Below are 15,350 nucleotides of genomic sequence, written 5' to 3'. Positions count from 1 at the left end.
GAAAGTCATGGCACAGGGCTGCTTTCTGCCTTCAACTTTATCCATTTTGGAGAGGCTGGCTCCGCCACTGACCAGCAGGGCCTAATCCTGGAGTGCAACGGGGAGAGGTCTGCGCCCTGCGTCCTCCACGCGTCCCTAACGCTCCCAAACGCGACCACAGCCCTATGTCCGATGAGCCTCTATGGTGCAGTCACCCATGCAGCTTAGGGTTAGGATCAGTGCTTGTCAGTGTAGGCCTTGCCACCCAGGTCCCGTAGAGTGTCACAGCCTGCGCCATAATCCCCTAGTGATGGTGACCATGGTGACAATGATCTTGCTGGAATACTGATGCCTTATTTCCCTCCCAGAAGCCCCAGGAGCCTAGTGAAATGAAGGGGTGTGCACCTCTCAGTGTCCTCTGTTTGCCCTCTGTCCAAGTGAAATTAGTTCTGGGATCTGCAGGCAAATGTATCCATTCGGGAGAGAGATAGCAATAGGAAGGCTCTTTCTTCAGGCACAGTGGAGAGGGCTCAGAGAACTGCATGCCTGAGACATCTTTCCTCATCCCTCGCTCATCTTGTTCCCTAACTTCGTACTCTCTGCCAGACCGTGTTTCCTTTACTGCCAACCCTCCCATTTTTATTTCAACCTCACCCCTCGTCTTCCACCTACTACCTACTCTATTATGCTTCTCCTTTTTTCCTTTCTTCTATGGCCCTTTGAAAAGGTGCAAAGGCCTTGCTAAGCCCCATGAAGGAAATCTAACAACAAAAGATGTATTCCTAACTTATGGGAGGTGCTGTGAGACGAGTAAGAGTGGGTGCAGAGGTGATTGGGTTGTTGAGGTGGGAAAGGCCTTGGAAGCTGTGTGCAAAGATTGCAAGGACAAGATGCTAAGTGCCAGTTTGCATGTCACCCTGCAAGCTGGACCCTGTAGAATTGAGCTTGTGTGTAAACTAGAAACACATAGGTCAATAGACATTTTTTGGCTGTTAAGTGCCATCACCCGGCCTAGGCAGTGCGGTTATTTGCCTGCCTGCCTGCTTGCTGCAACTGCTGCTTGTCCTTATATTACAGGTGTTGTGACTTTCTTTGAAAACTATTTTCATCGTTGAACCTGGAGTGAGGAGCAGAAAGTAGTCATGTTAGCTGGACTGCAAACAGTGAATGAGAACCCTCATAATCCCGAAAGCACTTGGAGAGGAAGATAGGGCAAGAGTGGGAGCATTAGAGTGGATTGAGTGGTGTGAATGTCACTTGCCAGTGGTGCTTGCAAAATGCAGGGATGGTAGCAGTACCTGGCTGCGCTAGCTAGAGTTGAGGGAGAGGGCTATGTTGGGCATTCCATGCCTCCTTTTACATTATGGGATAGAGAGGCAGATAGTTTCAGGCAAGAGAGAAGTTGAGGGCTTTTTTGATTTGATGGATACCCAGTGCAAAGGCCCTGTATCTCACAGCATTGCATGCTCTGTGTTTGCTAAAGCATTCAGTCCAGGTGCAATGCACTACTTTGCGTCCTGGAAACACTTGCTTAAAGGTACGTTATAAATGACTTATCATATCATCCACACAGCATGCAATGCTGCAAAGGCAGTACGTAGCCCGTAGTCCAGTCGATCACTGCACTCTCTCTAAACATGACTTAAAAATAAAAGTTTCCCCTTATGGGCTGCATTCCACCTGCTCAATACCTCCACAGGGCCCCCCTTTTCACTCCTCACAGTCCCCTTTCCCTCCTCTCCTTATCCCACCCTCCACAACCAAAGGCCCTCCACAATTCTATGACACCCTCCCCAAGGGGACTTTTTATCTTGCACTACCTCCCCTTACGCTGCTCTACCCACTCCCCTACCCCTACCTACCATACCACAGACCACCCATTATCTTGCCCTACCTCCTCTCCCAAGGGGACCCTGTAGCACCTTTCCCTCTCTACCCATGCCCCCTTAATCCTGCCCTACTTTACTCCTTCCCCTTTTTCCCTCTACAGGGAACTCTTTTCATTACTCATTACCACAGAACCTTTTAGAAGTCCTGGGGGTACTTGTAACAGTACAAGGAATTTAACCAACGATTCCTTTACAGATATGGGCCCGATGGCAGGATTTGAACCCAGGTCTTCAAGGCTGCACTGCAAGCACTTAACCACTACGCCACTGCAGTTAGTTGGTATACAGTGGAGCAGGGGGCCAGATGTCATATCTTCGTTGGCTTCATTGATCATGTTTCACAATGCAAACGGGTATGCTCCCATGGGAATGCAGGAGAAAGATATACATGCCAGAAACCTGCTCTCACAAGCTGAGAGGCCAGTGGCGCAAGTGATAAGTGCATGGTCTTGCAATGCAGGCGACCTGAGTTCTAATCCCACAATAGGTGTGTCATTCTTGTTATTTCTTTTTTTTCAGTGAAAATGAGTATTCAAGGCCCAGAGTGACCAGCCCACAACTAATCCCACACCAATACCTGCATTCCCATTAACCGTTGTGGCTTTGTTTTGTGCACTCTTGCCTTGGTAACCCCCATAGATAAGCTTGTCTCTCTGCTCCCAACTGACTGGAAAAAATGAGGGGGAAAAGTGAAACCTACGGCTCATGGTCAGTAAGATAATTGCGCTGGGCCTCAAACAGGACACCTTCTCGAGGTGCTGTCAGGTGACCACAGACCCCTGCATAGCAAGCAAACCTGTATCAGCATCTCACCTGCAACTGAAGGTGTCACCTGCAGGCTACACATAGGATGGGGCAGTAGGTGCATTAACCCTTTGGCCTATTGGCCCTCCTTCCTCTGAGATCAAGAATCATAATTTTCATGATGCCTTCCTTTGGCACATTAGACCTAGCTTCCACCCCAGTTCAGAGGATGTTTAGTTTCACGGAGAGAGGCTAATCATTGGGAGGTATGAGCCACTAAAAGCTAAGCAGGTCATTAAGTCTTTGGCTTCGTCATGGGGTGGTTTGGGTGCATTCATATGCATTGGGCACGCTTCTGTCCTCTGCGGCTGTCTGTTTATTTATTGCTGCCTGGTAATAATTTTTCAAATGTAAACACTCTGCTCTGAAAGGTGAAAGATTTGACAGGCTCTTGATGTAGTGGGCCTTTCCCACTCATTGCCCTGGGGGTGAAAGTCATGGCACAGGGCTGCTTTCTGCCTTCAACTTTATCCATTTTGGAGAGGCTGGCTCTGCCACTGACCCGCAGGGCCTAATCCTGGAGTGCAACGGGGCGAGGTCTGCGCCCTGCGTCCTCCACGCGTCCCTAACGCTCCCAAACGCGACCACAGCCCTTACAGGCACAGCTCTATGTCCGATGAGCCTCTATGGTGCAGTCACCCATGCAGCTTAGGGTTAGGATCAGTGCTTGTCAGTGTAGGCCTTGCCACCCAGGTCCCGTAGAGTGTCACAGCCTGCGCCATAATCCCCTAGTGATGGTGACCATGGTGACAATGATCTTGCTGGAATACTGATGCCTTATTTTCCTCCCAGAAGCCCCAGGAGCCTAGTGAAATGAAGGGGTGTGCACCTCTCAGTGTCCTCTGTTTGCCCTCTGTCCAAGTGAAATTAGTTCTGGGATCTGCAGGCAAATGTATCCATTCGGGAGAGAGATAGCAATAGGAAGGCTCTTTCTTCAGGCACAGTGGAGAGGGCTCAGAGAACTGCATGCCTGACACATCTTTCCTCATCCCTCGCTCATCTTGTTCCCTAACTTCGTACTCTCTGCCAGACCGTGTTTCCTTTACTGCCAACCCTCCCATTTTTATTTCAACCTCACCCCTCGTCTTCCACCTACTACCTACTCTATTATGCTTCTCCTTTTTTCCTTTCTTCTATGGCCCTTTGAAAAGGTGCAAAGGCCTTGCTAAGCCCCATGAAGGAAATCTAACAACAAAAGATGTATTCCTAACTTATGGGAGGTGCTGTGAGACGAGTAAGAGTGGGTGCAGAGGTGATTGGGTTGTTGAGGTGGGAAAGGCCTTGGAAGCTGTGTGCAAAGATTGCAAGGACAAGATGCTAAGTGCCAGTTTGCATGTCACCCTGCAAGCTGGACCCTGTAGAATTGAGCTTGTGTGTAAACTAGAAACACATAGGTCAATAGACATTTTTTGGCTGTTAAGTGCCATCACCCGGCCTAGGCAGTGCGGTTATTTGCCTGCCTGCCTGCTTGCTGCAACTGCTGCTTGCCCTTAAATTACAGGTGTTGTGACTTTCTTTGAAAACTATTTTCATCGTTGAACCTGGAGTAAGGAGCAGAAAGTAGTCATGTTAGCTGGACTGCAAACAGTGAATGAGAACCCTCATAATCCCGAAAGCACTTGGAGAGGAAGATAGGGCAAGAGTGGGAGCATTAGAGTGGATTGAGTGGTGTGAATGTCACTTGCCAGTGGTGCTTGCAAAATGCAGGGATGGTAGCAGTACCTGGCTGCGCTAGCTAGAGTTGAGGGAGAGGGCTATGTTGGGCACTCCATGCCTCCTTTTACATTATGGGATAGAGAGGCAGATAGTTTCAGGCAAGAGAGAAGTTGAGGGCTTTTTGATTTGATGGATACCCAGTGCAAAGGCCCTGTATCTCACAGCATTGCATGCTCTGTGTTTGCTAAAGCATTCAGTCCAGGTGCAACACTTGTTTAAAGGTACGTTATAAATGACTTATCATATCATCCACACAGCATGCAATGCTGCAAAGGCAGTACGTAGCCCGTAGTCCAGTCGATCACTGCACTCTCTCTAAACATGACTTAAAAATAAAACTTTCCCCTTATGGGCTGCATTCCACCTGCTCAATACCTCCACAGGGCCCCCCTTTTCACTCCTCACAGTCCCCTTTCCCTCCTCTCCTTTCTGTATCCCACCCTCCACAATTCTATGACACCCTCCCCAGGGGGACTTTTTATCTTGCACTACCTCCCCTTACGCTGCTCTACCCACTCCCCTACCCCTACCTACCATACCACAGACCACCCTTTATCTTGCCCTACCTCCTCTCCCAAGGGGACCCTGTAGCACCTTTCCCTCTCTACCCATGCCCCCTTAATCCTGCCCTACTTTACCCCTTCCCCTTTTTCCCTCTACAGGGAACTCTTTTCATTACTCATTACCACAGAACCTTTTAGAAGTCCTGGTGGTACTTGTAACAGTACAAGGAATTTAACCAACGATTCCTTTACAGATATGGGCCCGATGGCAGGATTTGAACCCAGGTCTTCAAGGCTGCACTGCAAGCACTTAACCACTACGCCACTGCAGTTAGTTGGTATACAGAGGAGCAGGGGGCCAGATGTCATATCTTCGTTGGCTTCATTGATCATGTTTCACAATGCAAACGGGTATGCTCCCATGGGAATGCAGGAGAAAGATATACATGCCAGAAACCTGCTCTCACAAGCTGAGAGGCCAGTGGCGCAAGTGATAAGTGCATGGTCTTGCAATGCAGGCGACCTGAGTTCTAATCCCACAATAGGTGTGTCATTCTTGTTTTTTCTTTTTTTTCTGTGAAAATGAGTATTCAAGGCCCAGAGTGACCAGCCCACAACTAATCCCACACCAATACCTGCATTCCCATTAACCATTGTGGCTTTGTTTTGTGCACTCTTGCCTTGGTAACCCCCATAGATAAGCTTGTCTCTCTGCTCCCAACTGACTGGAAAAAATGAGGGGGAAAAGTGAAACCTACGGCTCATGGTCAGTAAGATAATTGCGCTGGGCCTCAAACAGGACACCTTCTCGAGGTGCTGTCAGGTGACCACAGACCCCTGCATAGCAAGCAAACCTGTATCAGCATCTCACCTGCAACTGAAGGTGTCACCTGCAGGCTACACATAGGATGGGGCAGTAGGTGCATTAACCCTTTGGCCTATTGGCCCTCCTTCCTCTGAGATCAAGAATCATAATTTTCATGATGCCTTCCTTTGGCACATTAGACCTAGCTTCCACCCCAGTTCAGAGGATGTTTAGTTTCACGGAGAGAGGCTAATCATTGGGAGGTATGAGCCACTAAAAGCTAAGCAGGTCATTAAGTCTTTGGCTTCGTCATGGGGGGGTTTGGGTGCATTCATATGCATTGGGCACGCTTCTGTCCTCTGCGGCTGTCTGTTTATTTATTGCTGCCTGGTAATAATTTTTCAAATGTAAACACTCTGCTCTGAAAGGTGAAAGATTTGACAGGCTCTTGATGTAGTGGGCCTTTCCCACTCATTGCCCTGGGGGTGAAAGTCATGGCACAGGGCTGCTTTCTGCCTTCAACTTTATCCATTTTGGAGAGGCTGGCTCCGCCACTGACCAGCAGGGCCTAATCCTGGAGTGCAACGGGGAGAGGTCTGCGCCCTGCGTCCTCCACGCGTCCCTAACGCTCCCAAACGCGACCACAGCCCTATGTCCGATGAGCCTCTATGGTGCAGTCACCCATGCAGCTTAGGGTTAGGATCAGTGCTTGTCAGTGTAGGCCTTGCCACCCAGGTCCCGTAGAGTGTCACAGCCTGCGCCATAATCCCCTAGTGATGGTGACCATGGTGACAATGATCTTGCTGGAATACTGATGCCTTATTTTCCTCCCAGAAGCCCCAGGAGCCTAGTGAAATGAAGGGGTGTGCACCTCTCAGTGTCCTCTGTTTGCCCTCTGTCCAAGTGAAATTATTTCTGGGATCTGCAGGCAAATGTATCCATTCGGGAGAGAGATAGCAATAGGAAGGCTCTTTCTTCAGGCACAGTGGAGAGGGCTCAGAGAACTGCATGCCTGAGACATCTTTCCTCATCCCTCGCTCATCTTGTTCCCTAACTTCGTACTCTCTGCCAGACCGTGTTTCCTTTACTGCCAACCCTCCCATTTTTATTTCAACCTCACCCCTCGTCTTCCACCTACTACCTACTCTATTATGCTTCTCCTTTTTTCCTTTCTTCTATGGCCCTTTGAAAAGGTGCAAAGGCCTTGCTAAGCCCCATGAAGGAAATCTAACAACAAAAGATGTATTCCTAACTTATGGGAGGTGCTGTGAGACGAGTAAGAGTGGGTGCAGAGGTGATTGGGTTGTTGAGGTGGGAAAGGCCTTGGAAGCTGTGTGCAAAGATTGCAAGGACAAGATGCTAAGTGCCAGTTTGCATGTCACCCTGCAAGCTGGACCCTGTAGAATTGAGCTTGTGTGTAAACTAGAAACACATAGGTCAATAGACATTTTTTGGCTGTTAAGTGCCATCACCCGGCCTAGGCAGTGCGGTTATTTGCCTGCCTGCCTGCTTGCTGCAACTGCTGCTTGCCCTTATATTACAGGTGTTGTGACTTTCTTTGAAAACTATTTTCATCGTTGAACCTGGAGTGAGGAGCAGAAAGTAGTCAAGTTAGCTGGACTGCAAACAGTGAATGAGAACCCTCATAATCCCGAAAGCACTTGGAGAGGAAGATAGGGCAAGAGTGGGAGCATTAGAGTGGATTGAGTGGTGTGAATGTCACTTGCCAGTGGTGCTTGCAAAATGCAGGGATGGTAGCAGTACCTGGCTGCGCTAGCTAGAGTTGAGGGAGAGGGCTATGTTGGGCATTCCATGCCTCCTTTTACATTATGGGATAGAGAGGCAGATAGTTTCAGGCAAGAGAGAAGTTGAGGGCTTTTTGATTTGATGGATACCCAGTGCAAAGGCCCTGTATCTCACAGCATTGCATGCTCTGTGTTTGCTAAAGCATTCAGTCCAGGTGCAATGCACTACTTTGCGTCCTGGAAACACTTGCTTAAAGGTACGTTATAAATGACTTATCATATCATCCACACAGCATGCAATGCTGCAAAGGCAGTACGTAGCCCGTAGTCCAGTCGATCACTGCACTCTCTCTAAACATGACTTAAAAATAAAAGTTTCCCCTTATGGGCTGCATTCCACCTGCTCAATACCTCCACAGGGCCCCCCTTTTCACTCCTCACAGTCCCCTTTCCCTCCTCTCCTTATCCCACCCTCCACAACCAAAGGCCCTCCACAATTCTATTCTATGACACCCTCCCCAGGGGGACTTTTTATCTTGCACTACCTCCCCTTACGCTGCTCTACCTCACCTCCCTCCCCGTTACCTGCACTACCCACTGCACTACCCACTCCCCTACCCCTACCTACCATACCACAGACCACCCATTATCTTGCCCTACCTCCTCTCCCAAGGGGACCCTGTAGCACCTTTCCCTCTCTACCCATGCCCCCTTAATCCTGCCCTACTTTACTCCTTCCCCTTTTTCCCTCTACAGGGAACTCTTTTCATTACTCATTACTCATTACCACAGAACCTTTTAGAAGTCCTGGGGGTACTTGTAACAGTACAAGGAATTTAACCAACGATTCCTTTACAGATATGGGCCCGATGGCAGGATTTGAACCCAGGTCTTCAAGGCTGCACTGCAAGCACTTAACCACTACGCCACTGCAGTTAGTTGGTTGCAGTGGAGCAGGGGGCCAGATGTCATATCTTCGTTGGCTTCATTGATCATGTTTGACAATGCAAACGGGTATGCTCCCATGGGCATGCAGGAGAAAGATATACATGCCAGAAACCTGCCCTCACAAGCTGAGAGGCCAGTGGCGCAAGTGATAAGTGCATGGTCTTGCAATGCAGGCGACCTGAGTTCTAATCCCACAATAGGTGTGTCATTCTTGTTATTTCTTTTTTTTTCAGTGAAAATGAGTATTCAAGGCCCAGAGTGACCAGCCCACAACTAATCCCACACCAATACCTGCATTCCCATTAACCGTTGTGGCTTTGTTTTGTGCACTCTTGCCTTGGTAACCCCCATAGATAAGCTTGTCTCTCTGCTCCCAACTGACTGGAAAAAATGAGGGGGAAAAGTGAAACCTACGGCTCATGGTCAGTAAGATAATTGCGCTGGGCCTCAAACAGGACACCTTCTCGAGGTGCTGTCAGGTGACCACAGGCCCCTGCATAGCAAGCAAACCTGTATCAGCATCTCACCTGCAACTGAAGGTGTCACCTGCAGGCTACACATAGGATGGGGCAGTAGGTGCATTAACCCTTTGGCCTATTGGCCCTCCTTCCTCTGAGATCAAGAATCATAATTTTCATGATGCCTTCCTTTGGCACATTAGACCTAGCTTCCACCCCAGTTCAGAGGATGTTTAGTTTCACGGAGAGAGGCTAATCATTGGGAGGTATGAGCCACTAAAAGCTAAGCAGGTCATTAAGTCTTTGGCTTCGTCATGGGGGGGTTTGGGTGCATTCATATGCATTGGGCACGCTTCTGTCCTCTGCGGCTGTCTGTTTATTTATTGCTGCCTGGTAATAATTTTTCAAATGTAAACACTCTGCTCTGAAAGGTGAAAGATTTGACAGGCTCTTGATGTAGTGAGCCTTTCCCACTCATTGCCCTGGGGGTGAAAGTCATGGCACAGGGCTGCGTTCTGCCTTCAGCTTTATCCATTTTGGAGAGGCTGGCTCTGCCACTGACCAGCAGGGCCTAATCCTGGAGTGCAACGGGGAGAGGTCTGCGCCCTGCGTCCTCCACGCGTCCCTAACGCTCCCAAACGCGACCACAGCCCTTACAGGCACAGCCCTATGTCCGATGAGCCTCTATGGTGCAGTCACCCATGCAGCTTAGGGTTAGGATCAGTGCTTGTCAGTGTAGGCCTTGCCACCCAGGTCCCGTAGAGTGTCACAGCCTGCGCCATAATCCCCTAGTGATGGTGACCATGGTGACAATGATCTTGCTGGAATACTGATGCCTTATTTTCCTCCCAGAAGCCCCAGGAGCCTAGTGAAATGAAGGGGTGTGCACCTCTCAGTGTCCTCTGTTTGCCCTCTGTCCAAGTGAAATTAGTTCTGGGATCTGCAGGCAAATGTATCCATTCGGGAGAGAGATAGCAATAGGAAGGCTCTTTCTTCAGGCACAGTGGAGAGGGCTCAGAGAACTGCATGCCTGAGACATCTTTCCTCATCCCTCGCTCATCTTGTTCCCTAACTTCGTACTCTCTGCCAGACCGTGTTTCCTTTACTGCCAACCCTCCCATTTTTATTTCAACCTCACCCCTCGTCTTCCACCTACTACCTACTCTATTATGCTTCTCCTTTTTTCCTTTCTTCTATGGCCCTTTGAAAAGGTGCAAAGGCCTTGCTAAGCCCCATGAAGGAAATCTAACAACAAAAGATGTATTCCTAACTTATGGGAGGTGCTGTGAGACGAGTAAGAGTGGGTGCAGAGGTGATTGGGTTGTTGAGGTGGGAAAGGCCTTGGAAGCTGTGTGCAAAGATTGCAAGGACAAGATGCTAAGTGCCAGTTTGCATGTCACCCTGCAAGCTGGACCCTGTAGAATTGAGCTTGTGTGTAAACTAGAAACACATAGGTCAATAGACATTTTTTGGCTGTTAAGTGCCATCACCCGGCCTAGGCAGTGCGGTTATTTGCCTGCCTGCCTGCTTGCTGCAACTGCTGCTTGCCCTTATATTACAGGTGTTGTGACTTTTTTTGAAAACTATTTTCATCGTTGAACCTGGAGTGAGGAGCGGAAAGTAGTCAAGTTAGCTGGACTGCAAACAGTGAATGAGAACCCTCATAATCCCGAAAGCACTTGGAGAGGAAGATAGGGCAAGAGTGGGAGCATTAGAGTGGATTGAGTGGTGTGAATGTCACTTGCCAGTGGTGCTTGCAAAATGCAGGGATGGTAGCAGTACCTGGCTGCGCTAGCTAGAGTTGAGGGAGAGGGCTATGTTGGGCATTCCATGCCTCCTTTTACATTATGGGATAGAGAGGCAGATAGTTTCAGGCAAGAGAGAAGTTGAGGGCTTTTTGATTTGATGGATACCCAGTGCAAAGGCCCTGTATCTCACAGCATTGCATGCTCTGTGTTTGCTAAAGCATTCAGTCCAGGTGCAATACACTACGTCCTGGAAACACTTGTTTAAAGGTACGTTATAAATGACTTATCATATCATCCACACAGCATGCAATGCTGCAAAGGCAGTACGTAGCCCGTAGTCCAGTCGATCACTGCACACTCTCTAAACATGACTTAGAAATAAAAGTTTCCTCTTATGGGCTGCATTCCACCTGCTCAATACCTCCACAGGGCCCCCCTTTTCACTCCTCACAGTCCCCTTTCCCTCCTCTCCTTTCTGTATCCCACCCTCCACAACACAAGGCCCTCCACAATTCTATGACACCCTCCCTCAGGGGGACTTTTTATCTTGCACTACCTCCCCTTACACTGCTCTACCTCACCTCCCTCCCCGTTACCTGCACTACCCACTCCCCTACCTACCATACCACAGACCACCCTTTATCTTGCCCTACCTCCTCTCCCAAGGGGACCCTTTACCACCTTCCTCTCCCTACCCATGCCCCCTTAATCCTGCCCTACTTTACTCCTTCCCCTTTTTCCCTCTACAGGGAACTCTTTTCATTACTCATTACCACAGAACCTTTTAGAAGTCCTGGGGGTACTTGTAACAGTACAAGGAATTTAACCAACGATTCCTTTACAGATATGGGCCCGATGGCAGGATTTGAACCCAGGTCTTCAAGGCTGCACTGCAAGCACTTAACCACTACGCCACTGCAGTTAGTTGGTATACAGTGGAGCAGGGGGCCAGATGTCATATCTTCGTTGGCTTCATTGATCATGTTTCACAATGCAAACGGGTATGCTCCCATGGGCATGCAGGAGAAAGATATACATGCCAGAAACCTGTCCTCACAAGCTGAGAGGCCAGTGGCGCAAGTGATAAGTGCATGGTCTTGCAATGCAGGCGACCTGAGTTCTAATCCCACAATAGGTGTGTCATTCTTGTTATTTCTTTTTTTTTCAGTGAAAATGAGTATTCAAGGCCCAGAGTGACCAGCCCACAACTAATCCCACACCAATACCTGCATTCCCATTAACCGTTGTGGCTTTGTTTTGTGCACTCTTGCCTTGGTAACCCCCATAGATAAGCTTGTCTCTCTGCTCCCAACTGACTGGAAAGAATGAGGGGGAAAAGGGTAAACCTACGGCTCATGGTCAGTAAGATAATTGCGCTGGGCCTCAAACAGGACACCTTCTCGAGGTGCTGTCAGGTGACCACAGGCCCCTGCATAGCAAGCAAACCTGTATCAGCATCTCACCTGCAACTGAAGGTGTCACCTGCAGGCTACACATAGGATGGGGCAGTAGGTGCATTAACCCTTTGGCCTATTGGCCCTCCTTCCTCTGAGATCAAGAATCATAATTTTCATGATGCCTTCCTTTGGCACATTAGACCTAGCTTCCACCCCAGTTCAGAGGATGTTTAGTTTCACGGAGAGAGGCTAATCATTGGGAGGTATGAGCCACTAAAAGCTAAGCAGGTCATTAAGTCTTTGGCTTCGTGATGGGGGGGTTTGGGTGCATTCATATGCATTGGGCACGCTTCTGTCCTCTGCGGCTGTCTGTTTATTTATTGCTGCCTGGTAATAATTTTTCAAATGTAAACACTCTGCTCTGAAAGGTGAAAGATTTGACAGGCTCTTGATGTAGTGAGCCTTTCCCACTCATTGCCCTGGGGGTGAAAGTCATGGCACAGGGCTGCTTTCTGCCTTCAACTTTATCCATTTTGGAGAGGCTGGCTCTGCCACTGACCAGCAGGGCCTAATCCTGGAGTGCAACGGGGAGAGGTCTGCGCCCTGCGTCCTCCACGCGTCCCTAACGCTCCCAAACGCGACCACAGCCCTATGTCCGATGAGCCTCTATGGTGCAGTCACCCATGCAGCTTAGGGTTAGGATCAGTGCTTGTCAGTGTAGGCCTTGCCACCCAGGTCCCGTAGAGTGTCACAGCCTGCGCCATAATCCCCTAGTGATGGTGACCATGGTGACAATGATCTTGCTGGAATACTGATGCCTTATTTCCCTCCCAGAAGCCCCAGGAGCCTAGTGAAATGAAGGGGTGTGCACCTCTCAGTGTCCTCTGTTTGCCCTCTGTCCAAGTGAAATTAGTTCTGGGATCTGCAGGCAAATGTATCCATTCGGGAGAGAGATAGCAATAGGAAGGCTCTTTCTTCAGGCACAGTGGAGAGGGCTCAGAGAACTGCATGCCTGAGACATCTTTCCTCATCCCTCGCTCATCTTGTTCCCTAACTTCGTACTCTCTGCCAGACCGTGTTTCCTTTACTGCCAACCCTCCCATTTTTATTTCAACCTCACCCCTCGTCTTCCACCTACTACCTACTCTATTATGCTTCTCCTTTTTTCCTTTCTTCTATGGCCCTTTGAAAAGGTGCAAAGGCCTTGCTAAGCCCCATGAAGGAAATCTAACAACAAAAGATGTATTCCTAACTTATGGGAGGTGCTGTGAGACGAGTAAGAGTGGGTGCAGAGGTGATTGGGTTGTTGAGGTGGGAAAGGCCTTGGAAGCTGTGTGCAAAGATTGCAAGGACAAGATGCTAAGTGCCAGTTTGCATGTCACCCTGCAAGCTGGACCCTGTAGAATTGAGCTTGTGTGTAAACTAGAAACACATAGGTCAATAGACATTTTTTGGCTGTTAAGTGCCATCACCCGGCCTAGGCAGTGCGGTTATTTGCCTGCCTGCCTGCTTGCTGCAACTGCTGCTTGCCCTTATATTACAGGTGTTGTGACTTTTTTTGAAAACTATTTTCATCGTTGAACCTGGAGTGAGGAGCGGAAAGTAGTCAAGTTAGCTGGACTGCAAACAGTGAATGAGAACCCTCATAATCCCGAAAGCACTTGGAGAGGAAGATAGGGCAAGAGTGGGCGCATTAGAGTGGATTGAGTGGTGTGAATGTCACTTGCCAGTGGTGCTTGCAAAATGCAGGGATGGTAGCAGTACCTGGCTGCGCTAGCTAGAGTTGAGGGAGAGGGCTATGTTGGGCATTCCATGCCTCCTTTTACATTATGGGATAGAGAGGCAGATAGTTTCAGGCAAGAGAGAAGTTGAGGGCTTTTTGATTTGATGGATACCCAGTGCAAAGGCCCTGTATCTCACAGCATTGCATGCTCTGTGTTTGCTAAAGCATTCAGTCCAGGTGCAATACACTACGTCCTGGAAACACTTGTTTAAAGGTACGTTATAAATGACTTATCATATCATCCACACAGCATGCAATGCTGCAAAGGCAGTACGTAGCCCGTAGTCCAGTCGATCACTGCACACTCTCTAAACATGACTTAGAAATAAAAGTTTCCTCTTATGGGCTGCATTCCACCTGCTCAATACCTCCACAGGGCCCCCCTTTTCACTCCTCACAGTCCCCTTTCCCTCCTCTCCTTTCTGTATCTCACCCTCCACAACACAAGGCCCTCCACAATTCTATGACACCCTCCCTCAGGGGGACTTTTTATCTTGCACTACCTCCCCTTACGCTGCTCTACCTCACCTCCCTCCCCGTTACCTGCACTACCCACTCCCCTACCCCTACCTACCATACCACAGACCACCCTTTATCTTGCCCTACCTCCTCTCCCAAGGGGACCCTGTAGCACCTTTCCCTCTCTACCCATGCCCCCTTAATCCTGCCCTACTTTACTCCTTCCCCTTTTTCCCTCTACAGGGAACTCTTTTCATTACTCATTACCACAGAACCTTTTAGAAGTCCTGGAGGTACTTGTAACAGTACAAGGAATTTAACCAACGATTCCTTTACAGATATGGGCCCGATGGCAGGATTTAAACGCAGGTCTTCAAAGCTGCACTGCAAGCACTTAACCACTACGCCACTGCAGTTAGTTGGTGTACAGTGGAGCAGGGGGCCAGATGTCATATCTTCGTTGGCTTCATTGATCATGTTTCACAATGCAAACGGGTATGCTCCCATGGGCATGCAGGAGAAAGATATACATGCCAGAAACCTGCTCTCACAAGCTGAGAGGCCAGTGGCGCAAGTGATAAGTGCATGGTCTTGCAATGCAGGCGACCTGAGTTCTAATCCCACAATAGGTGTGTCATTCTTGTTTTTTCTTTTTTTTTCAGTGAAAATGAGTATTCAAGGCCCAGAGTGACCAGCCCACAACTAATCCCACACCAATACCTGCATTCCCATTAACCGTTGTGGCTTTGTTTTGTGCACTCTTGCCTTGGTAACCCCCATAGATAAGCTTGTCTCTCTGCTCCCAACTGACTGGAAAAAATGAGGGGGAAAAGTGAAACCTACGGCTCATGGTCAGTAAGATAATTGCGCTGGGCCTCAAACAGGACACCTTCTCGAGGTGCTGTCAGGTGACCACAGGCCCCTGCATAGCAAGCAACCCTGTATCAGCATCTCACCTGCAACTGAAGGTGTCACCTGCAGGCTACACATAGGATGGGGCAGTAGGTGCATTAACCCTTTGGCCTATTGGCCCTCCTTCCTCTGAGATCAAGAATCATAATTTTCATGATGCCTTCCTTTGGCACATTAGACCTAGCTTCCACCCCAGTTCAGAGG

This window comes from Ambystoma mexicanum, chromosome 5q (assembly GCF_040938575.1).
Source record: "Ambystoma mexicanum isolate Mex_15411 chromosome 5q, UKY_AmexF1_1, whole genome shotgun sequence".
NCBI classification, from domain to species: Eukaryota; Metazoa; Chordata; class Amphibia; order Caudata; family Ambystomatidae; genus Ambystoma; species Ambystoma mexicanum.
Note: the sequence above shows the minus strand (reverse complement) of the source record.